Source organism: Drosophila innubila (genome assembly GCF_004354385.1).
Source record: "Drosophila innubila isolate TH190305 chromosome 2L unlocalized genomic scaffold, UK_Dinn_1.0 4_B_2L, whole genome shotgun sequence".
NCBI lineage: Eukaryota > Metazoa > Arthropoda > Insecta > Diptera > Drosophilidae > Drosophila > Drosophila innubila.
The window spans coordinates 23,463,059-23,488,792 of record NW_022995372.1 but is presented as its reverse complement, the minus strand read 5'-3'; the positions used below and the strand labels follow the sequence as shown (position 1 = coordinate 23,488,792).

The following is a 25,734-nucleotide window of genomic DNA, read 5'->3' as shown; positions in this document are numbered from 1 at the left end:
TGTGTATAGTTGAGATTATATTTAATTTATTTACTGCCTTTTATTTACTTACTATTTAAATGCTATTTATTTTTGTCAAATTTAATGAAGTATTATTATGTTAGTTTATTATCGGTTTTTTTAACAAAGTTCATAAAAACCAAGCGTTTGTATTATGTTTGTTTATATTTGTTATTTATTTTGTTTTTTTTTTATTGTAATTAATGTGCATAACTTTTAAACAACTGTGGGGTTTTTAAGTCATTTCTGAAAAGAAAATAATAAAAAAAAAGTATGAGTTTTATGAATAAAATAATTAATACAAATTTTTTTAGAAAATATTAGCATATATTAGGGATTGGTCTACGTTTTAACCCACTAATTAATCTTATATTAAATAATTTTAACGATCAATGTATTTTTTTAAATATTCTTAAGCATTATAGATAGTTTGCAATAAGGTATATAAATTCAGTAAGTTCAATTTAAATTAGGCTTTAATTAGACAATTTGTTCCCATGTACACTTATCTTAAAATAATTTAAAACGAAACTTTGACGACCAACATACGCTGGAATACAAATAATATTAAATTCAATATGAACATGGGAATCTTCATCGCTTTTTCATGTTAAATTTTGCATGCATACTTTCAGGCACTTAACACTAAAATAACAATCAACAAAAACAACATCAAATGAATGCACCAAGTGGTGTTTCAAGTGGACACTCTACTTTAATACTTGCATCCCACTTGAACTTCCTTCCCACAGTGGCTTGCACCCTTGCCTAGGCAAATTGTTGACATCGTAATTAGAATGCATCTGCCACAAACAACTATACCCACACAAACACACAGACCTAACAAACACATACTCACACATGACTTAAAAACAAATTGCGCTGCACTTTTGTGCCCCGCTGCACAGATTTATGACACCACCGCATAACCCCAATTTCTATACCATAACCCCAAACTGTTGCACCACCACCCCTTCACCCGTTGGGGCTCACAGCTTTGTATGTGCCACATTTTTTATTTCGTGCTACATTTTAATTTTCTGTGCGCTAAAAAACTCATTAACTGTGCACGGTACTTGGCACCTTTAGTTGCCAGTTTCTTTTTGCCTTACAATTTGTTCTCACTTGCCTCATTCGCTCGCTTTGTTAGCTTTTCTTTCTTTCAGTCTTTTTTAAATAACTTTCTCTCCCTCCCTCACTCACTCACTGTTATCCTACTTCTTCTTTTATGCTGTTTGAGTCCCCCATTTGTGGGCTAAGGTCGACAACTTATCTGCATGGCAAACATTTCTAGGAATTCTAAATGCCCCAATAGGTGTGTGTTTGTGTGAGTGTGTGTGTGGGAGTGGGTGTGTGTCTGTGTTTAAGTTTGCGTTTGTACACACACATCATTGCACAATAAGCCGATTGGTCTCCATATTAAATCGAGCATACAATTTTTGCCAGACCTATTGAAGTAATGCAAAATGCAATAAAGTTAATTAAAAAAGAATTTCAAGTGCCAAATACCCCAACTGTTTACAATAGTCATACCATATTACGCATGTAAATCTATTGTAATGGAAAGCAATATATTAAATTACAAATTTTTAATTAAAATATGTAAAATTAAATGAATACATTTTCAAGTTTCCACATATTTGAAATAAAATGTTTTTATTATTATTATTTTTTTTTTTTTTATATTGCACGCGCTACACATGCTCGTATTATAAGATTATGCATTGAGTGTTTCTCTATTCTCATTTCTCTTTTATCACTACGAAAAAAATGCAGTTGGAAATGCAAAAGCATAGCAAACATTTCAGAGACGGCATTAAAATGGCGAGCCAGGCATTTAAAATGCTGCTGCAAATAAACCAACAACAAACAAAGCACCACCAACAGTACAATCCCCTCTACTCCCCCTGCTCTGTACATGAAGAATTGCAATTGCTGGCTGCATTCGTTGCAGTCTGTGGTGGTTGTTGGTCAACACCATTTGGGAACTTAGTCCTCTTTCTCTCTCTCCCTCCATTTCTGTTTCTCTGTGCAAATAGTAACCCAAAATATATGCAGCAGGAATATGTCAAGTGTGGCAAGCAGACACACAGACACCCACACGCATTGCTGAGGCTCAGCTCATTGTAGCCAACAATAACAATGGCTGGGTGCTGAGCCTTAGTCTGAGCCTGATGCATTGCGCATATTACTCACAAATAATGAAAAACAGCTGAAAACTTCGTTTACGACAGTTTGTGATTTCAGTTTTCCACATTTTTTATTACCTTGCATTTCGGTTACGAAATATGTAAGGCATTAAAAGACACCCTTATGCATTCTGAACAAATATGTGTAAGATCGGACTACTATATCACATTGCTTTTATTCGAACAATTACAAATAAATTATTTCAACAGTGTTAAATAAAATTTCATGCATTCCGACCCAATTTGTTTAAGACCAGATTTCTATATCTTAGTGCTGTCATAGAAAACTACGTTAAAAAATATAAATTTCTTTACATTTTTGTATTTTTTTAAAGTATTTTAACAGAGTTAAATAATATTTCATGCATTCTGATTGTTTTTTTTCTTTTTGAGTTATATATATAGTTACTTAATTTACTTCAATTAAATGACATAATATTGGAATTTAAATTAAGTGTGTTTTACATGATAGTTACTTATAACTACAACTTTTTTTAAAACGACATAACTCTGAAAGTGTATTAGATCTACGGCTTGTCCAATAAAATTGGACATTATTGTTTTTGCAACAGTGTGGCCCTACACATGCCACACAAGCTACACCGCACCCACTGTTAACACTCATCAGCGTCGCCATTTGTTTTGCGGCCGCCATTTTGTTGCAGTTTACAAAATGGCCGCTGCGGCGTTTCCTCGTTTTGGGCTATTTTAAAGGACTATGTGCAGAAATCAACTCGTAATACAGAAATAAATGCCGCATTTCCATATATAAATACAAGCATGTTTATATCGTTTGTTCTCCCCCCGCCCCAAACACTCTCGTCTGTCGGCCCAACAAAAATATTTATGTTGCAAATCTTTGCGGCTACAACTTGTTGTTGTTTCTGTCTCTCTGTCTTTCAGTCTCGACTTTTTCTTTTTGTTTTATTTTTGCTGTTGTAGTTGTTGGTGTCGTCGTTTCTCAGTGCTTCGTGACTTGTTTGTCTTGTCTGCATATCCTGCAGCGATTTTTTTGTTGCCTTGCTCCTTGCTTTGTTTTGAGTTTGGGTTGCAGTCAACGACGACGCCACTCATATATATCCTTGTAAATGGGATTTGTTGCCTGGGCCGTCGCGTAAACTTCTCATTTATTAGCTTTATTTCACTCTGTGTGTGTGTGTGTGTGTGTGTGTGAGTAAAAATATTTTACAATTTTTATAAGCTATGTGTGTGTCTGCGAGATCCTGGCACCAGGACAAACAGATTTATTCGTTTAGAAAACGTTGTCTTCTTATCTACGCTTGTGTCTTTGCTTGTGTTTTATGTCTCTTTTTTGTTAAGGAGAGAACGGGGAGAACGGGCGTATCTGGTACTTGAGTAAATAATCATAATGGAATTTTTAAGGCTTATGACAATTTAACATGTAACCTGTATGTGTATTTGTGTCTATGTGTTTGTGTTTGGGACCTCGATACAGTCGACTGCCTAAGGGTTAACAAGGAGTTATGCGGTTTTATCAAAACATCATTTCGTATGAACTGCAGCCACTTAATTGGAATTTATGTCATGAATAAAGTAAACTCTGATTTTCTATACAATGACTTAATGGAAATAAATATATTTTTACATTCTCTTTTTTTATTCACATCTTTAAATTTCCCTACATTTTGCGACTGAGTAAATTGAAAAGAAATTTTCAACAATTACAAGAAACAAATAAACAATGTTTTCATTGAAGCGTAATTAACTCGGGCTATGTAAGTAAATTGTACAGAATTTGTGTGCATTTAAGGGAGGTCAAGGCTAACGCACATGCTCAAAAAATTAATTAAATCTTAAATCTGTTTAGTACTATTAAAATCGCTTTTCTTACCCCTAAATCAAAAGTAATTTGAGAATATATTAAAGGTGACAAACAGAACTTTTAAGGATAGGAGGTAATAGATAAATGTTGAAATACAATCTTATAAAAAAAACTTATAAATGCATGGTATATTATTAAGCTGCAATTACAACAAAATAATTATCTAAAATTATAAGTAGAGTATATGTATATATATGTATATATAATACTCTCGAAGACAGCATTTTGATTGCTTTTCTTAACCACATTCCTTTACATTTTTTCATTCCCCAACAACTATGAGAGTCAATGTTGCAACGAGTGTGGGAGAAAAGAAACTGAAAAGTTTTCTATTGTGTTAGTAAACCAATTGCATTGCTAGCTTCTGGCCATGGTTATAGGGGGCTATAGTCATTTGCTGCAGATTCTCGCCCACTTATCTCAAGTACTTCAATCCAATTTTGTTTATGCAGCTCGATTCGAGTTTGGTTTTAGCAGTTTTGCCTGCTGCATGCAACTGCAAGTCAAGGCACCAGTCGAAGTAAAAGTACTTGAAGAAGAACTTCCTTCTGCTTAACCCAAATGAATCCACGTCTTTTTTCTTCCAACATACACATTTTTCGAGGGTAAAGGGAAATAGTTGGTGGCGTCTGTGGCATGGTCTTCAATTTGCATGTTCATAAAGTGTAAATTGGATATTTGAGCTGTTGCAACATGTGCCACAGACTGCGAAATTATTAATGAATTGAGAGTCAGCAACAAACTTTGTCATAACAAGCTGAAGAGCAAAAGAGATAGAGAGAGAGAGAGAGTGAAGCGTGAGAGTTGAGAAAAAGCCTAACAAGCAAATGCATATTGTAAACTGAGGAAAGAGCAGTTGGCATTGGCGCAGTTGCAATGCGGAAGTTGGAAAATTTATTTACATAACCACAAAAGAAAGAAATACAAGTAGCTGGGAACAACATTAACTGAAAACCAGCAACAACAACAAGAACTACAACAACAACAGCATCTACGGCGAATGGAAAAGACAACGAAAGCACAACAATAAATAGCATTATGCTAATCCAGGCCAAACAAAATGGCGAAAGCAAAGAAAAGACCAATCTCCCCTCCCACCGCTTGATACTCCTATGGCAATGAGCTTCCCTCGTCCTCGTTGTGGCAGTAAGCATTAGCCGGCAGGCAGCAGCTGCCATTTGCCACCACACAGCCAACAGGAATAATAATTATGAAGGAAAACAGCAACAGAAGCAGGCAAAAGCGTGGAAAGGCAAAGTAGGGAACAACAAGAACAGCAGCAACAACAACGACAACAAATTAAAATAAATAAAACCTCAACTAACTAACTATTATTTACTAAAAATAAGTCACAAGAAAGAAAAAAACCTTAAGATGGCGGCCATCGCGCAAAGTTTACTCTGACTTCCTGTTGAAGAAAAGGGGCAATGAGGCAAGCGGGAAGGGGAAAAAGGCGCTTCAAGGACTGCTGCGGCGTGAACGTGACATGGCATAAAAAATATGTAAGTCCGCAAACATTAGTCAGGTTTAAATCTTAAGCATTCGCTTGACTAAAAGTAAGCAAATTGAGAGTTGAGAAGTATCTTGGATAAATACTGCTACTAGTATATTTATTCTCTCAATCCATAAAAAAAAATGTGTAAAACAAATTTTCCCATAGTAAACTTATGATTTAGCCATCTTTTCAAAGTCTGTCTTTGTAAAAATATTGATTTATCCACCTACTAAGAATCTCATTTCTATCAAATATATTTTATATAAAATGTAAGAATCAACCTTTTTATTTGAAGGATGTTAATTTATACATAGACAAAATATTAATTTAACTACCTACTAAGAATCTCACTTCTATCCAATATATTTTTTTTGGTAAAATGTAAGAATCAACTTATTTATTCTAAAGATGTTTATTAAACACCTTTAATTTTTCTCTACATCAATTAATACTGTTTGTTTTGCTGAAAATTTCTCATATAGAGAATTTGAAATTCTAATGTTTTGGTCATATGTCTGCGCATCATCAGGTTTGCCCCCCGATTCGTTTCGTTGTGTCGCCCTCTCACAGCATATTTACTACGTGCTATGCCTCATCCAAAGAGCTTAACGCATAGTCCGACGTGGCATTTTGATTCCATGATTTATGGGATTCAAGAAACCCTCTTAGAGCCAGCATCGCATCAGGCTCTTTTGCATTTGATAATCCTTTAAATTTGCGTATGGTCGTCGTCTCTCCCTGGGTGACACAACTGACGGACATTTGACTTTGTTTGGCTTGCATTAAATAGCTCATAAATTATATGGGTCTCAACTAAAGAAAGCAACCTCACACCTAAAAAGCACTTTATTATTAAAGGGGGAAAGCCTTAAAATATAACTTTTATTGCTAAAGCAAAAGCAAATGAAATAAAACTTATTGTAAGTTTTTAAACCCTGATAAACAGTATAAAGTCTGGCATTGATAATCTCTAAAGTTGTCTCCAAGTCAAAAATTCATCTACTCAAGACACAGACTAAATAACAACAATAATGCTTAGAACTGGTTACAGCTATTTATTTCAACTTTTATCTTGTTTGTTTAACCGAATATTTATCAATATGAGTATCATTCAACAAAGTTGACATTTACAAAGCGTTTGCTAGACTAAGGCGATCAATCAATGGACCTTTCTGAGACCTTATCAGCTAAACACGATACAATTTACAACACTGTCAAAAGCAGCCTATGCTATTAATGAGAGGCTTAAGAGAAACTTATGATTCCAGCTAAAGCCTATTATAATGCAAAGCAGCACATCAAAGCATCAGACAGGTTAAAATATCCATTTGATGCTCATTGGATGAACATATTCACAAATTAGTGAGCACTTAACCCAAAGATGTATCCGAGTAGCACTTAAAAATGCCACACGCGTACTAATTTCGTTTACGAGCAACGCAATAAATCAGCGGGAAATGGATACTCAGACATGCATACACACACGCACACATACTACTATAATGCATCAATCAAGCCATCAATTAAATTAAACCCAATCATATTTCAAAGTGAGGCACAGGAAGAGAAGACGACTCTCAAGAAGAACCACAAAAATTGAGCAAACAAACTCGAAACGAGCCGCATAAAAGTAACCAAAGAGCAAACAATTTGTGTGGGTCAGGAATAAAAATGGGCGATGGGAATGGGGATGGGGATGCGGATGAAACATAACGTGTGACTTTGACACAAACTAGAATATGGTTAGGGTATACGAGCACTGTGCGGGGAGGCACTGTGTTAGGTAACATTGTCACATCATAAATGTCACGGACACATTTTGTGCGTTTTACTGCGACATAAAAATTGTTTGAAGAGTGCAAACAACAAACAAAACGTTACTAAACTAGAATGAAATACGAGTCTGAATCTAAAGCAATATCAATTTTTATACCCTCGAAAAATATAACATCTTAGAGGAGCCGTGGCAAATTCTACAAAATATAATTTATGAATTCATACTAGAGATATCTCAACCAAAACTTAAAAGCTGTGTATTTAATAATATGTTAAGACAATTTCAAAATTTTTATGGAAAAACGATTTAATTAAAAAAAAAATTCTAATTAAATAAAAGTGTTTTTGCTTTAACACAAAATTCTAAATGATGAATTTAACAATATTTTTTATATATCCTGAATAAGTTTTACAAAATCCTAAGAAATACTCGCCCAAAAACGCTATTATTTTATTAAATGAAATAAAAAGTAAATAAAAGTGAATTTAAAAATAGACGAAAAATCATTAATTTGACGTCAACTTAAATATTAATTTTTTAAAAACATAGTTAAAACCTAAAGGGTATCAAGTCTTCGATGTATCGCATATACAATTTCTGTCTTGCTTTCGTTCTATTCGTTTCGTTTTTTGAGCTGGGTCAACAATCCCAAGTAAAGATGAGAGATGCTACCACAGAGAGGGAGAAGAAGTTCATTTTGACCGGGACAATTGCTACGTCACGCTGACCATAAAATGACGCACGAGGCGTGTGGCACGCGAATTACATAGGGAAAGAGTAAATAAGGGAGTTGTACTGGGGGGAGGGCAGAGAAAGGTAAGCTCTTGCCACCGGGTGGCGCATCGCAGCGTCGCAGTCAACAACACAAAAAGGTCATAAATCACTTAATCACATAATTAGAATGTATAAAAATTGATTTACGAGATTTTGAACGCGAATGTTGTTGTTGCAATGTCGCGTGTTTACGATTATTTACTTACGGCAATAACAAAAGCGGGGAAAGGGAGAGGAGTCAGAACATAGTCCGTGATTGCATAATAGTGGTTTATTTTAGGGAATGGGATCATATAATCCATGCATATAATGCAAATTAAATGGGGGAGTGCATTTAAATTGGACGTCACAGCAACAGTGGGTCCAAATTTATGCATCTATCTAAGTATATTGACATTCGACAGGATGTCCAAGGAATGAGAACGATTTTCATTAACCCTAAAGTCGCATAACCTCAAGGTGACTTTAAAGACATTGCCACAAACTGTTGTTTATTTTGGAATGCAATGGAAGATTTTAAGTAATATAGCTTGTGTATTTGAAAGATTAGGAATATGATTCGAGAAAATAATTTATTATTATATTTTACATCAAATCAATTTTTTAGTGAAGTAGTTTTTAATAATTTTCGAATCGTATTCATTTAATTTATTTATACAATTATTCTACCTCTGATGGCGAATACTTTATTACTGATTTCAAATCAATCATTTATATCAATAGTCAATTACATTATCATTAATTATTTACTTTTAATATAGTATTTATTCCGTTTATGTGTTTTTATTGCTTGGTTTCTGTTTATATTAATGAAGGTTTGTCTACTTTAAAATACCCTTAGATAAATATGAAATAATTTTATTAGTTAAAAAAATTTTGTTTGTCAGATAATTTTTATATTTTTTAATTTATACTCTATGTTCCTTTTTTAAAATTCAATATTAAATATGTTATCTGCAATAAAACTTTTTGGTGCAAACCAATCTTTTAGTGAAAAGGTCTATGTCATTTGTCTCATATTTAATTCACTTATAATATTTAATAACTTTAAAAGAATGACAATAATTTTCACAAAAATACTTTCAGCTAGGCATCAAATAAATTTTTTAATGAAGTTGCCAAATATTGTTTGTACCATATTTTTGGGATTTACTTGTAATATTTGTAATACAATTTGTAATAACTTGTATGCATTTTCTCCAGTTTCTCCTTTGTTTAAATAATCAATTATTATTTTTTGCCTCTTTGATGATCAATTTTGATGATATATTAGAAATAATGAAAAATTTTGACAAAGCAATCAAATTGATGTCGTTTTTGCAGTTGTGTCTGGCACGTGCTCTCATATAATTTCAAGCAGCAGACGCAGACCAAAACGAGAAGATATCGAAGCAAACGGCGGAACATGAATTTGCACAACTTTTGCGACAGTCAAAAGTCAAAGTAAGCCGACGGCGTGTGACAGTTTTTGCCTTAAAGCAGACATACCAGACACACAAGCTGTACGTGAGAGAGAAGCGTGTGTGTTGTGCCACACACTCTGTTCTCAGTTCTCCCCCCAGGCCAACCCTCATCCCTTAGTCCATGATCCTTAGTTATGTGACTGCCATCCCTTTATTATCATTGACGTGAGGGCTTAACTATGAACAGTTGACATCGATATTGTTATTCTTCTTTTTTCTCATCCTTTTTTGTTATTATGAAAGCCCATTTACAGAGGGTGTTGAACCGGTTGGTCCAGTTGATCGTTGAAACTGCCCAATGTATGGGTTCGTTGCTGTCACTGCTGATGTATGAAAATGTTTGTCCAATTTTCATTATGCGCGTTTTCTTTAATTCGTTTTCACATTTTCCCAACAGGCCGGAGTCAAACTCCGAAACCCAAACTCAAGTTCAAGTCACGTTCCCTTCAAACACGCATGCTGACATCGCCGCTTTCCCAATCTCTCTTTCGCTGTCCTTCTCTTTCTCTCTCCCTTTTAACACTCTTTTTTTATTGCATCATAAATTTAATATTTTTATGTAATGTTTGTATAACGGTACGCTTTTGCTACCCTTCCTTCTTTGCCGAGTTCCCTTCCCACTAAGAAGTCCATAGCATGCACAAGATTCGTGCGTCCTGTGTCCTTGTCCCCGTTCCCGTATCCCTCTCGTCAGCTCCTTGTGCATGTCCTGGCAAATTTTTGTTCTTGGAAGTGTCGCCGCCGCGTGCCAAAGGGATTATTTTTTTCTTTCGTCTTCTTTTCGTTCGAAAATCTGGCAGCGGGCCGGAGGTTCAGAAGGAGGAAAAGGGGAAATGAGTAGTAAGAAAATTTCTGTTGTCATTTCTTGAATGCTTGAGTTTTGGTTTTTTCTGTGGGTTATTTCATTCAGTCATTTCAAACCAATAGCTTTCGAGTCTCTTCAATCACATGAAGTATTTTATTTTTGTATACAATCAAGCACACGTAAATTTCATGAATTTCTTACCTTTTTATAGATTGTACGCATGTGTAATCAATCAGGAGTCTAGTTAAAAATTATGATTTAAAATGTACAATAGGGATAACATTCACTTGATGTAAGTCAGCATATTACCGAATGGGAAAGAGAAAGGATAAAAACTTTAATTCAATAAGACATTTTCAGGAGTATGATTTTTAATCTGGTAAAATATTTTTCTATATTCAAAATTAATTTGATTGCATATTTTAAAATCGAATCAGAATTTAGAACATATATATTGTAGATTAACATCTTTTTCCCTTTTGTAACTTAATATTAGAGATTTATATTAACATTCAATACTACAACTTTTAATAATAACTTACTCTTCATATTAACATGTATCTTCTGGGCTTTTAAAACATTTTCATAGTTATTATCATTCCATATTGCAATGAATTATCATATTTACCTGCAAAGAAAATTAAAATTTCGTTTGTTAATAAAGTTTTAAAGTTTAAATTAAAAATAAAATGTTATCATAAATGAAATGGCTTCACCTAACGCCTGTTTAACGAATTCAATATGACAGCAGCTATTTAATTTGATTTAAGGTACTTCAAGGCCTACTCGTATTGCAATTTAGCTAATGGCTCACGCAAAACCTTTAAAAAGAAATTACCCATCATATTTACTTAGGATACTACACATATAAAAATACATGCACAATAACATACAAAGCCACAGACACAATGTGCATACGAAATTACAAATTCCCACGGCAAATCCATCAGAAGATAACTGAAATGAGCTGAGCTGAGTAAATGGTGAAATGGTAAATGTTTCTATCAGTCGCTAACACACTCATCAATACCGAACCTTGTCTTTTCTGATACATTCCCAATCGAACCCAACTCAACTCGCTATCATTAGCAATAAAACATTGATTTCCAGACCGGCATCGGCAACAAAAGTGCGAGCAAATCAATAAATCCCGTGCCACTGCAAAGATTTCAATAAAAAAAGAATGAAGAAAAAATAAAAAAATAAGCATAAAACTGAAATTATTGCCGGGTGCCTAAATGTTCAATTCAAAAAATAAAATCAAAGAAAACAATTTAGAATGTTCCTCGAGCATAATATACCCAATAGCTTCATTATTTATTTAGCAATCCCTATGATATTTAAAGGATATGGAAAAGTGATTTTGAATGTCAAAAATTTTATAATAAAAAAAAACAAAAACTTTGTCTTATAAGTCGGGCAAACTTCAAAAGTTTATAAGCCAAAACTAGACCGATTTTCAAGCGGAATGTCATATTGATAATTTGAAATCCCAATCTCTCTTAGTTAACTTTTTTTGGTTATTACTTCTACAACCGTTATAAAATCTTCAGTATTTGGAAATAATGCTTTTTAATACCAAAACTTAAAATGTTATCTGAATAAATGGGATTGTAGTTGAATTCTATTTTATTTGTGAGAAATCGCCAAATAAACGAGAAATAAACACAAACGTTTTTCTATTATCTAACGTTTTTTGGTTATTTCAAAATTTGTTTATAATTTAATTCAATATTGTTACGTTTTACAGGGTATATTTATATAAAAATGCGTTCAAACAAAGCAAAGAATTATGTGTGTTATCTGTCATACAGCCAGCGGCGTCGTCAATGCCAAACGAAACTCTGAGTTAAGCTCAATCCCAAATGTAGTAAGCAATGACAATGCCTGACAACTGGTTTTTTGGACTTTAGGAACTTTAGGACGCAATGACGGGGGCAGTGTTGGGAGATGGTAGCTTATCAGTAGTGTCTGTAGAACGCTGACCGCCGCACGGGCAACAAAAGCCTCTTAGTATGCAAATTGAGAGTCAGTCGTTAAGTGAATCATGTGATTCATGCAGAGCAGCAACCGCCGACACATCTCAAGATGCAGCCCCACGACGCTGGCCGAGCTCAGATAATTTATGCTGTAATAATTAAGCACCAGAGCAGCAGACCGAAGCCCAGGCAAACCCTTGACTGCCCAAGACAACAATGACAGGCAAATGTCGCTGGGGAACGGAAATGCGGCCAGTCGACAATCAGACAAACGTAGGACAGACAGACAAACACACATGCACACACACACACACGTACACACATATCAGATGACGCACGCACACACTTGATAATTTACTGGCTTGGAGACGCCATGCGGTGCAGCATAGAATCAACTGGGGGCACGTCACTTGACCACAATGACAGTCCAGGACTGAAAATTGGTAAGCATAGCGGCCATACCATTGGGGGGGGGAGGTGATGGCATTTGTAGCCAGTGCAGAACCACATCTCTGTGGCAGGGGGATTGGACTGATTTGCGAAATTTCAGGCTTAACTTTCTATTTGAAATTGATTCACAAAACTGAATTGCAAATCAAACAATTGCACAAGTTGAATAATTTTCTAACATACACGTACTATAAAACATTATTTGAATATTTTATTAAAACTTGATTATGAAGCGAAGTATAAGACATGTTTTGGCTGAGAAAAACTTTTATGGATTTAAAAGACTTGTACACCTTTTATTCAAATATAATTTGATATAATATGATTTATCTTTCTGTTTTCTTCAAAATGTTTTATTTCTTCTTGGAACTTTACATTAAAAACATTGTTTTTTAAATCAAAAACTAAATTTCAAATTTTCTTGTTTGAAAATTTATTATCTTTCAGTATCACATTATTTATTATCTGTAAGGACCATAGTATAATAACACGTTCGATATTAGTTTTTAGGCCAAAACTATACTATAGGAAAACATAATAAATCTCATTTTTTTTCTATAAGCACGAATTATACATCGACCACAATCACTGTGGACCGCAGTCCGCGCTAGTGACGAAAGCAGCACGAATATATTTTTCATGTTTATTTATGATTTATTTTTTTTTATTGCATTTTTCATATTTCTTTTTTCTTTTTAATATGTCACTCTCATTTTTTTTCTCTTCCCAAAAATAAAAACTCCTTTCGTCCAAATCTTGTTCAATAAAAAATGTTCGCACCCATACAAGCATGCATGGGCAATTAGGCAACATAATGTGAATGCTGCGAGAATTTTGTAAATAAAGCTTAACAATTTTCATGTGAAGTGACTGAACAACATGCTGATGGGAAATTGTTGGAGTAAACTTTTCGTATCCAACTCTTACTGACAGCACACACAAAATGAATGAACCAGTCTAACAACTGACGACTGATGATGTACGAGAATGTTCCGAAATGTGACTTCGACTTGAGTTTGTAGCTGAGAAAAGTTGACTTGATGTACATACTTAGTAGTTGCAGTTGTAATTGAAAACATTGGTCAAGTAAGGAGTGGGGTCAAATGAGTGCTATTTTGGAATTGAATTGAATTGAGTTAAGTTGAGTGGAGTGACTGCGTCAGTCGGAAAGTCGACCGTCTGAGCTGAGTATTTGATTGATGAAGACATTTTCCGTTTCACAAATTTTGCACCGCCCACGCACTGAAATGGACAATGTGTTTTTTCCCACTTTCCTGTACAGTGTACACTGATAAAACAGATCGACTTTTAAAATCAAGAAAATTAGTGCAGAAAAGATAAATTTAGGACACAAATGAAAAAAACCCTTTTAGAATCTAAATGTTCTTTCTTATCTTAAAAATGTTAAGTTCTCCATTTACTTTTTAGATGTAAAATAAATTTTCTCACAAAATTTTTCATTGAAAAATGCGTCGAGAATAACATTTTTTTTATCAGTGTAGAGCTGTCAGTGTAGTTGCAGTTGCCAGTTTGCCACCACAAGAGTCACAACAAAGCAATGACAGTAGATGTTGTCCACAGCTCATTACGGGATACCGACTCCGGCCGCAGTTCAAATGAATTTAATTGAAATTTCAAAGTTGTCAAGTAGACACTGTCCGCACCAAAATAAGACAAAACGAAGACACATTGGATGCAAGTCCAAGTTCATTCCATTCGCCAAGTCAAGTGCTGTGGAAAATGTGAAAAAGACTAAATAAGTTTTCAGTTTCTCAGTTTTTCAGTGGCCGGTGCCAGCATTGCACTTTTGACGTTGCAACATCTGGAAAGGCATCGACCGAACAGAAGTGTCATCCAGTGTACGTAACTTTTTAAAAGAAAAGTTTGAATCAAAAAAAAAAAAACTCCTCTTACATTGCGAAGTCCAAAAATTTTTCGAACTTTGTATATATTTTGAGTTATTTAATGCGGGCGAAATTCACTTCCTCCTCGCTTGGCCAAATTGTCCGTCTCCTTACTACACAAGACATAAACAAGAAAAAAAAAAGTCAATGTCTTTTTTTCTCCAACTGTTTGCGTAGGAGTGTCAAGTGCCTGGAGTGGCTTTAAACCTTGTCAGTTGACAAGAGAGTAAAAGAGAGATAAGCAAAAGGTTGCCATTGAGGGGAACTCATATATTGATACACTCCGAAAAGTGAATAGACTTTGAGCTTCATTTGAATAATTTCAGAATGTCAAACTGCAAATAATCTTATACATATGTAATACACAAAAGCATAAAAAGATAAATGGTACACGAAATGATACATAAAATTAATCGTATTACATGAGTAAGTATGTCGTGATCAAATGATTATGGCTAGACAATATACACTAATTTTTTTTGTGTTCGAGTTGCTTTCACTTTAATAAAAAAATCCTGAGTATTTAATTATAAAAGAAATAGGTTTAGATACCGCATTTTTTATCCCTAAATCATGTATAATCACAGATTCATATAATATTATGTATTTTGGTAAGATTGTACATAGAGCTTTACTCCTGATTTCGAAATTTCAGAGTTGCACCTTTCTATTTATATTTTTCCAACGCATAGTTTTTTTTTTTTTTTGGAAATCATGCCATATTAAAATTATAAAAAAAGCAACTCAAATGTCTACAGGGAAACTATTTTTTGATATGTTTATCAATAATAATATAATATTTTATTTTATTTAACTTTATGCCTTGTGGCTGTAACTGTTGCTGTCTAATCAAAGAAATTAACACACAAATATGATAAGTTGACAAGTGTGGCTACAAAATTGGCATAAACAATTTATTTATATTAGTTTTGTCAATTGTCGACAGCAGTTTGCATTTTCACATGTGTCACACACTTTGATCTATTGTCCATTAGGGGAAAACACAGGGAAAGAGAGGTGAAAGAGAAACATCTGGTAGCATTTAAGTGTTAATTTTATAAGTTGTGACCATATTATGTTGCTCCTCCATTAGCAAGGACAACAGATCGGTTTCCACCCACAAAAGAAAAAATTTGCATTTTCAATTTGTATTTGAATTTAAATTTGATTTGGGCAACTGCAAGTTGACATTTCGGCTTATGTTAAAACTCAATTACGCTCCAACTACTCGTACTGCTTACTGCGCTGGCGTTGCCGGAAGGCTTGAATATGCTACGCAATTTCTTAGACATCGGGTTGATTCATTTGGCAGCTGTCGCTGTTTCTCAATTCCGCGCCTCATCGACGAGTGCACTTTATTAAATATGTCGACGTTTCACATTTTCGGGGGTTGCTTAAGAACAACAGCAACAACAAGAATAACAACCAAAAAAAAAACCACTATGCAGATATTACAAAAACTTTTAATTTTTTGTTTGGGGGGTTGCACCCCTTATTGCTTTTGGCTCGTTAATGATACTTCTGACAAAATGCAAAATACGTCTCGTTTCATTCTGAAGAGCACTACAACATTTTCATTGAACATTACCCGTTGATCTTTTTTTAACCAAATGCTCTTCAAAATGAGCAGAGGGATACAAATTCAAAGTTTTCGCTATAATAATTGAATTTCATCTATTAAGTTAGCTTTAAACTAGAGTTTGCTAACATATATTCTGCTTGTAAATCGAAAAATAAAGTATAATTACAAACGTTATCTTGTAATTACAAGTTTAAAAAATTCTAATCATTTTTTTAATTAATTGAAATTATACAGTTCATTAAATATTTTAGCACCTTTACTTGAATACAAAAATTTGATTTTTGTTTTTTTTAATTATGTTTAAAAAAACAAATGGAATATTAGTTTACAGTTTTAATCACTGACAATACTTCAATCACATCAATTTGTGCCATCAAATTTTTTCAATATAATTTTTAGCTTGATAAACAAATAAAATAAAAGAACTATTGTAAAATCCAATTAAAATATGTGCCCTAGAACAAAAATTTATTAAATCATGTGCGCATCGATTGTGTAATTAAAGTATTAATGAAATTATAATTAAAATTTTTAAAACAGCTGCAGAAAGTACATATTGCTTGACCCACAAAGCCGCGTGTAAAGTTAATTGCACAGCAAATAATCATAAAAAAAAGCGAATAAACGAATAAAATACGAAAAAACGTTAATTAATAAAAGAACTGAGGTAACTGATTTCACAAATTTATTTGTAAATTTATTTTTCATACTAAGACTTAATTTTCGACAGAGCGTCTCTATGACAGCTATATGATATAGTGGACCGATTTGAGCCAAATTTGGTTAGGATGTATAATAGCAGCCCAGATGCATTTGGTTAAGATATCTCAAAAAACAAAAAACTTTTTCATACTAAAAGTTCATTTTCGATCTATCGTTCCTATGGCAGCTATAAAATATAAAGGTCCGATCAAAAAAAAAAAAAAACTTGATCTGATCATTATACCACTTTTAATGTCCTCAGGGTAGTGTAAAATATCTATACAAATCCATTCGCAAGTGTATTAAGAGCAACAACATGAAATATTTATGCACATTGAGTTGCTAATTAAACACGAAAAACACAAACTAGGCGGAAAATAAAATGACAATATACATAAAAGTGATCTGAAAATAATCAAGTCTTTGACCACGCCTCCAGCTGCGCCTCAAACTGCAGAAAAAAAAAACCATTCCTAAAATTGCCAGAGGCATTAGATGTGTTTGAGGGACAGGAAAGGGATGCGTGTTATATAACAAAATACAAGAGAAGGCAAAACCACAGCAGGTTTCAAATTACAATTTGGCTATGCATTTGTAATTTTGTTTCATTTTATTTCAATGTCGTAATGGAATTTGATTTTGTTGTTAACGATTGTATTTATTTTAGGTTCTACTGATTAACAATTTATTTAATTGTGAGCTACAATGAAAAATTTACCCATTTCAAGTGATGAAAATTTCTCTTTGCAAATAATTGTACAAATATTTAAACGCAAATTGTCGGAAAATATATTTCCTGATTGGATGATAAATAAAATAATTAATATATAATGCAAAATATTTAAAAATCTATTTTGTATATATTTGGGTTTGCTCAAACACAGGGCTTATCTTTAAGTATTTACTATACAAGCTTAATCATCAACCGAATTGTGTCTTTATTTATTATTAATGAAATTTGTATATCGTATTCACAGCAGCAAATTGGCTAACAAAAGCACCCTAACGGCATTCAAATGCATCTTTCCATTTAGCAACGAACAATTTATATTATTTACTATAAAAAAAATAATAAAAGATGTATTTTCACAGTTAGGCTGAATGATTTCAACACGAACAATTTAGATTACATACAATATTTCGCGCACGTATAAATTTTGCATGCTGCTATTTCACGCTAAAAAAAAGCACATAAAAAGAAGAAGTAGAAAAACAAGGCCCAAATGAAAAGCAGTTAATATTTTGAATGGCTGTGCGGCTCGACGTGGAAAAAGAGCGATAAAAAGCTTAAAAATAAATAAACGCAAATGCACAAAAACGCTAACGGTAACCACATACAAGCAAACATTACATATACATACACTATTTAGGTACATACATATGCAGAGACATGCATTTATTTATATATAAAATACATATATGTGAATTTGTAGAGAGTAAGAGAGATGAACAAACCTATGGAAAACCGTAAAAACCAAAGAACACAAATGTCCAGCAATTAAAAATTCAATGTTTGTAATTTTAAATCCCTGTACACGTTAAATTTAACTAAATGAGGTGTGATAATCTGTTGGTCATACAAATTTCCAATGGAGAAAAACAACTGTTTAACTAACCTTAACTAATTATTAAAATTCACTAATAAGTTCAATATTTTTCTATTCCCATTTTAAAAGAAAATGTTCACAATACAACGACAAAGTAATTATTCCCTGACTACAGAGTAATTGCTAGTCGGGTCCACTCAACTTAAATAATCATACTTCTTTTATTTTATTTTGCTCAACGCAGCAATTTTCATGCCATTTGTTTTATGCTTGTACTATTTTTATCCAGCAAATATTTCTACCATTTATTGATATTATAAATTATGGTTTTTTCGAATTATGGACTTATTACTGTTGTTTTTTTATTCATGCATATTAACAACAACATGTAGTTGGATTTTCAAATGGTTCGCATTTTTTATGATTTAACCGCATCAAGCGTGTATATTGTGTTTTCACTGGAGTTAAACCAGTGAAAAAAGAGATAAAAGATTGCACTATACATTAGTATTTTAAAAATACTGCAGTGTTTTCATAAAATTTTATTCAGCATTTAATTAAAGCTTAACAAAAGTTGAAGTACGCTTTGCTAGATTTATTATATTCATATTTATAAAGTGTATTTCATTACTCTCATTCAAAATTATTGGCAATTTATTTTAATTGCTATAAATTGTAAGCCAATACCTAAAATGGAAAGTTAGTTTGGTAATTATTTTTCTGCATATAAGCATATATTTTCCACATTATGGTTTATCCTTGCCCTTACACACACCCCCGCACACACATGACACCAAAGTGCTTATTGTCCAATTTCAATAGACATCCACAATTTGCTTTGTAACATTGTTGGAGCTTTGGGCGAGTTGCTGATCCATGAAGCGGGTCACTTGCGTGTTATTTAATGGTTTCTGGCCACGCAAGGACAACCAACTTTTTCGTCTAATTGTTTATGGCATAATAAACTGGATTGAAAGACCCCCAAAAAACTAGAAACAAACAAGCATTATAACCCCAAAAAATTGGCTTGGCAATTAGAAGTTCGTGTGCGTAAAGTTGGCCACATAAATTTTTTGAAAAAAGTTTAAAGGTCATATCGAATACATTTTATTAAATTGTTAATGAACAGCAAAACTATTACTTACCAAGAAAAATATATATAAATATTTAATATTCATTTCTTCAAATGATTGAATGTCCTTTCTTCATTTCTAAATTATCTATACTGACCTGTACAATCTAGACTAATATAAAGCAAGAAGTACATATAGACATAATTAAATAAATATTTGCAATTTATTTTTTCATATGGTTGATGATTCTTTTCTCATTTCTAAACTATCTGCAGGAAAAATTGTCATTCTAGCCAAGCTCACTTCAGTCCGAATAGAATAAATTCCATATAACTCAAGGTCCCAGCCGATTCCTAATCTGGTTGGGTGTGTCGCCGTGCAAAGTGTCAATGATAGCCTCATTAAATCAATCATTTTTGGGCAGTCAGCCACTTGCAGCTTAATTTGGTCAAGCTGAATATTGGCATTTGCCTCACATGCGTATTGCCTGTTCGTTGGCCATTTTCTTCTTGGCTTTATTGCTTGTTCTCTTTTGTTGTTTATTTTTGCCATTTCGTTGCTGCTGACAAGTAAAAATGATTGTAATTAAACTAATGAAGGTGCCGCCATTCAAAGACACATACAAACTTAGCAAAATGTAGTCCGTAAGTTGAGCCTATATATTTTCAGAATTTTGTATTGGAGTGTAAATTTAGTTTTTCAGGGTCTAGTAGTAAATTTGCAATTTGTGAGATCTTAATAAAATAATAAATTAATAATAATATAGTTAAAATATCTAAATAAATATTTAAATAAATATCAAAAACAGCTACAACTATACAACAGCTACAAATTATATTTGCTAAATTGTACGAATACTTAGCTACACATCAAAAATTTGTTTTTACTGGAATATGAACAAAAATAATTTTACACAATTTATGTAGCTACCTTATCTCTTTGAAAATATTTGCTTTTAATTTCTGTGTATACACAATAAATTTAGATACACAGCTGCTGGTCACAGCACAATGGTGATAGTATTTAAGGCTGTAAACGTTTGGACCACACTGCTGCAAAGTTATCATTTTCTTATCTTATTTCAATATAATTTAACTTATTTTAATTTTTTATAATTCTGGCATTCTCTTTATCTATAAGAAATTAGAACTCATCTTTCCCGGTAATATTTAACGCGCAGTTAAATTAACTAATCTTTTCTCTACATAATCCTGATATATGTAATCATCTTTCTATGCCAATCACTTGTTCCATTTTTACAATACATATCCCTGCTGCTATTCTATCCCATTTATTTCCACTCCTTTTATTCATTAAAACTTATTCAGCATATGTAAATATTTTAGTCAACATTTAAAAGTAACATAAAAAGAAAATAAATCAACTTTTACTCATACAAGCATGATTCGAAAGCAAAAACTTATCATTTTTGCTGTCTCATCAAATATTAGTTTGGCATGGTTTTTGACAAATTTCTTATATAAGCTATCAATATGGATATTTGCTTATGTTTTAGCTCTCACATAAATCTCTCTGGCAAAATAAACAAAAATATATGGCCAGCATTGAAGATGGCACAATCTCAGAGTGCAAAAATGCTGTTGGACACACCCATTTCGGTAATTGAAATAAAAATGTTTAAAGCACATAAATCCAAAGCTACCTACAAGATACGAGATACACGTAGTCGATTCTATCTGTTGGCCTTCTGCTTTCTGCCGTTCTGTGCCGACTGCAAAAGAAGTGCATAAACAAATAACAATAATATTTTAGAGCGGGACAGTGGCAATCGTGTATCTTGATTAAAAACGCCCACGAGGCAGTTGGAATAGAAAATCCAACCAATCGATTTTTTTTCTGGCTGTTGTTGACTATAAATTGTGGATACGAGAACGAAAACAGCCCAATCTAACTGTGCTGCGTATTAGTTGGGATTATAGCAACAACAACAACAACAATAACAATGAGTGAGCAGACCTAAAGTGAAATAGCTTCAAATAACATGCAAAATAATTCATGAATTTATTGAAATTTATAAGCCTTAGAAAATGTATCTCATGTATGCAGGCTTACTCATGTCTTCTTATTTTTTTCTGTTTCTTCTTTCCCATTTGACTAGTTGTAGCCCAGTACCCAAAAATATAAAGGCTTATTGATTGATATTTAAGATGTATATAGTTTATTAATTATTTTATTTTAATTTGTTGTTTATTTGTCGGAAAATATTACAAAAATGTACAACGAACAAACACAAAATTTAAATATTTTTGAATAATATTTTGATTCAACTTATTTTCGATTTTTTTAATTTTTATTTTCGGTAGCTAAGTTGAATTTTCTTTAGTTCTTTATTTATATGTCTGCCAATATTGCAAAAACTTAAAACGAGCACATACAAAGCTTTAATATTTCTCTTAATATTTTTAATATTATTTTGTCTTTAAGTTTTCACATTTTAATTAAACTTTTAATATAAAAATCTGCGAAGTTATGAATACTGGGCATCTAACAGTCGAGCCGATTAACTTTAGCACTCTTACTTTTTTGACTTTTCTGCTGTTTTCCTCTTCCTTATTTTCCAGGCTGGGCCAAAAGGCTGCAGCCAAGTGGATAACAAACGTTTGGCCAAAAGACTTTTTGCTAAGATGAAATCGTAGAAATTGAATTGAAGTGAATTGTGTGTCGACTTTGAGGCCAAGGCATGGCCAAAGGAGGAGGAATGGGGAAGGGGAAGGGGAAGGGGGGGAGAGGCGAAAAAGGGGAGTAGCTGGCAAATGGCAAGCGATATGCGTATCAATAGAAAAACAGAGCATCAGCAGACAACTTATACAAATAGCACATAAAAACTTAGACCCCCTCAAGAGTTGCCAGCACCAAAGCCAGTCCAAGGAATGTGTACAAACACACACACACACACACACACACACACACACACACACACACATAGACACACACACAGACATTCATATGTATATCTTGAGTAGTGATAACTTCTTTCACGACTTTTGCCTCCTACTGTGCACCCGCACACAATCCAGGCGCAAGTTTAATGTAACTTTTCATGCATTTGTTGTAGCGCTTTTCCTCGCATTTTATTCTCTTCTCTCACTCTCCATTCTCTCCATTCTCTCCATTCTCCATCTCTTTCTCTCTATTTGTATATCTTAAACGCGTTTCGCTGTATCTACTTAAGGCAGCTTAAATATTTGTGTAACATAATACAAAACATACGGGCTTCTTTGGTTATACTTAGATACATAGCTTAGATACTTGCACTTGGCCAGACTTCTAGGGTGCCTCTAAGAAGCAGAAGGAGCTAGGAGACAACATTCGTTGCTTTTACTGTTACCATGTTGGCACCCAGACAGACAATGCACATTGGGGTTTGCAACATTCCACATTTATTGGCCAATTATCAAGAAAATATGCAATAATTAATTATTAAAAGTATATGCGTTGTCAGAAAATTCCCCGCTTTGGTTCAATACAATACATAAGAAAAATAAAAAGCATCTATAAGAACCAAACTAAAAAATTAATGATTCAACATGCTTACAAATACAAAAATCAACGAAATGATGACTACACTTCCGTAGGCAGAGATTTTTGTAATCATCTGTAAACATACTTAACTGCATTTACAGCAGAGCCTCATTAATTTAACAAGCAGCGAATCGTTGCTCATGTGTGGCCACTGTGCAACAGACCGAGATATTCAGGATATTGGAATTTCAAATGCGACGTTGGACGTGATGTTCTTGTGTGGCTGACGTCCTGCTGATTGTCTCTTTTGCTTTGCTATGCTTTGCTTTGAATTCGTTGCTGTTTCTGTTGCTTCTTTGTAGCCCAGCACTCAAATGTTATACAGACTTTCCGTCCATATAAACGCCTAGCTCAACCAAATTTGGCTAAGTTTTACTTCTATAATTTTTTTAAATTTTTACGGTTTTTCATTTGCTGTTAATTTATATACAAGTATAGATTGCAAAAATTATGAGTGAAAATTATAAGAATCCAGTAAGTGTTTTTTTTTTTTTAACATTTCTATTATTTATATATATTTTTTTAGTAATATTTACGCCTGCGAAAATAAGGTTACTGGGCATCTAACAGTTGAGCAGCTCGATTGTGGGATCTTATTTGTTTCTTTTTTTGCTAATGGTCAAACGCTAATGCGTTGCAAAACACGGAGATAAAGAGACCGGCAATCTTTATATGCGGCACGTTTCGTCCTTACGAAAAACACACAAGCTGACAGGCTAAGAATGAGAGTGAGAAACAGAGAGAACGACTGGGTAATGCTTCTGAAAGTCGTCACGATATTTGCCTACTGTCACACGATACGCACGATGGCATTTGCCTCATTAGAGTGGATCTTCAGAGTGCAGAGTTCAGTGCAGAGCTAAGAAGTTGCATTTTGCAGACCGTATCCGTATCTTGCGGATGCCACACACACACAGAGGAGATAGCACAGCAATTTCCATTTGAAATGTAAACAAACAAAACATGCTGCCCGCACATTTCACAAACAAAAGCAACCGACGCCTGCAAAGCCATTAAAAAGATGCAGATAAAACTGGAAGTAGTCACAGTTCCATTCTGTATCTGTATCTGTGCGCTGTAGGCGCTGACAAATGTATCTCACAGATCGCAGAACATCGATTTAATGATTGGATTGTCAACCTCATGCGTTGACTTGTTTCGTTATCCAGTTAGTTGCTTTTTGATTGTATTTATGTTTAAATTAGTTACCCGATTTCACAGTTCTTTGCCAGCCAATGCAAATGCATTCTGGATAAGCGTATCTTTTGATGATACAAGAAGTATCTTGTAGTCATCTTCAAGATATTTCGTTTGAAAAACGCTTATTGTCAGCCTTTTTGACAAGTTTAATCTTTTAATGGACCTAAGCGGTCTCTCCCTCTCTGTCATTCTCTCTCAATCTCTTTCATTTCATTATTTCTTTTGTATTGATATGTTAATCCAATGTGATTATTGATTATGTAGATTGGGCAGTTTGTTGTGTGTTTTAATCAAACAGATAAGGTATGTAGTGAGCAACAGCGAAGTCTGTTATCTATAACATATTGTCTAATCTAAAAGGAATTGGTATCTCAGTATTTCAGCTATATATCCCTAATAACTATCTAAATTTGGAAAATTACTCTATCTATCGCCAGAAAAAAAATGTCAAAATATAGGTTATCGATAAGAAGATATCGAAACTCACCGTTTTAAGTGTCCAATAATGTTAACAGTTTTTCTCATCCGCAATGAAAATTTAACAATTCCCAATTAGTTTTTATATGGAAATTGTCCAATTGTAAAGAACTTATTAAGCTGCTAGGCGTTTTCAACTTCCTCTTGCTCTTGTAGGTGAACTTGCTGCTCTTGTTGATGTTGTTGTTGGGATTTCGATTGCTTGAACTGTTGAGATACAAGTCGTTGCATATTTGCCATATCGAGAATGGATATCGATAAATGTTGCTTTTGATGACGATGCTTTTTTTTTTTTGCTTTTCCTCTTTCGCTTAGCGGATCGCTTGTCGTATTTGAACAAATTATAGACACTTACACGAGACAACACCAAAGAACACAAATTTCTTATATTTTTATTATTTTATACGAAATGCCGAGTAAATAACAACAACAACAACAACAATGATGATGATGAATGATGACGACAAATATTGTACATATGTACAGAGATCAGTATAAAATATACACAAACACAGACACGTGCACGCAAACACACACGGATAGATAGATAGATGGTTTGGCAAAGAGAGTGATAATGCGCGGGGAGGACACGAAACCGAAATCAAATAATTTGACACGCGACGCAAAAAGTATGCAACACTTGGAATTTGTCAATACAAATGCTTCATGGCGATTTTCACTTTTTTCACGTTTTTCGGTAACCTTTTTAACTCCAATATAGTTAAATATTGTTGATTGATTGCTTGATCTTATTTCTTAATTATTCAATAAGCCTCTCTGGCGACTGGATACTGAAATACGGATAATAGAAAATAAGCTAGCTATTTCTTATTATGACAATGACAACACACACGGTAAAATTGGTTGGCAACGAGCAAAGCACGGCCAAAGGACAACGACTGCAGGCCAGCGCAGCGACAGCGAAAGATTT

At 33.5% G+C, this 25,734-nt stretch overlaps 2 long non-coding RNA genes across 2 annotated transcripts; one reads left to right on the top strand and one right to left on the bottom strand.

Moving 5' to 3' along the window:
- Window positions 1-183: 183 nt before the first annotated feature.
- Window positions 184-25,005, bottom strand: LOC117780228. The gene is made up of 2 exons (XR_004617067.1): window positions 24,814-25,005; window positions 184-246 (listed from the first exon to the last, which is right to left on the bottom strand). It is a non-coding gene; the product is annotated as an uncharacterized LOC117780228 (long non-coding RNA).
- Window positions 24,181-25,734, top strand: LOC117780227. The gene is made up of 2 exons (XR_004617066.1): window positions 24,181-24,294; window positions 25,576-25,734. It is a non-coding gene; the product is annotated as an uncharacterized LOC117780227 (long non-coding RNA).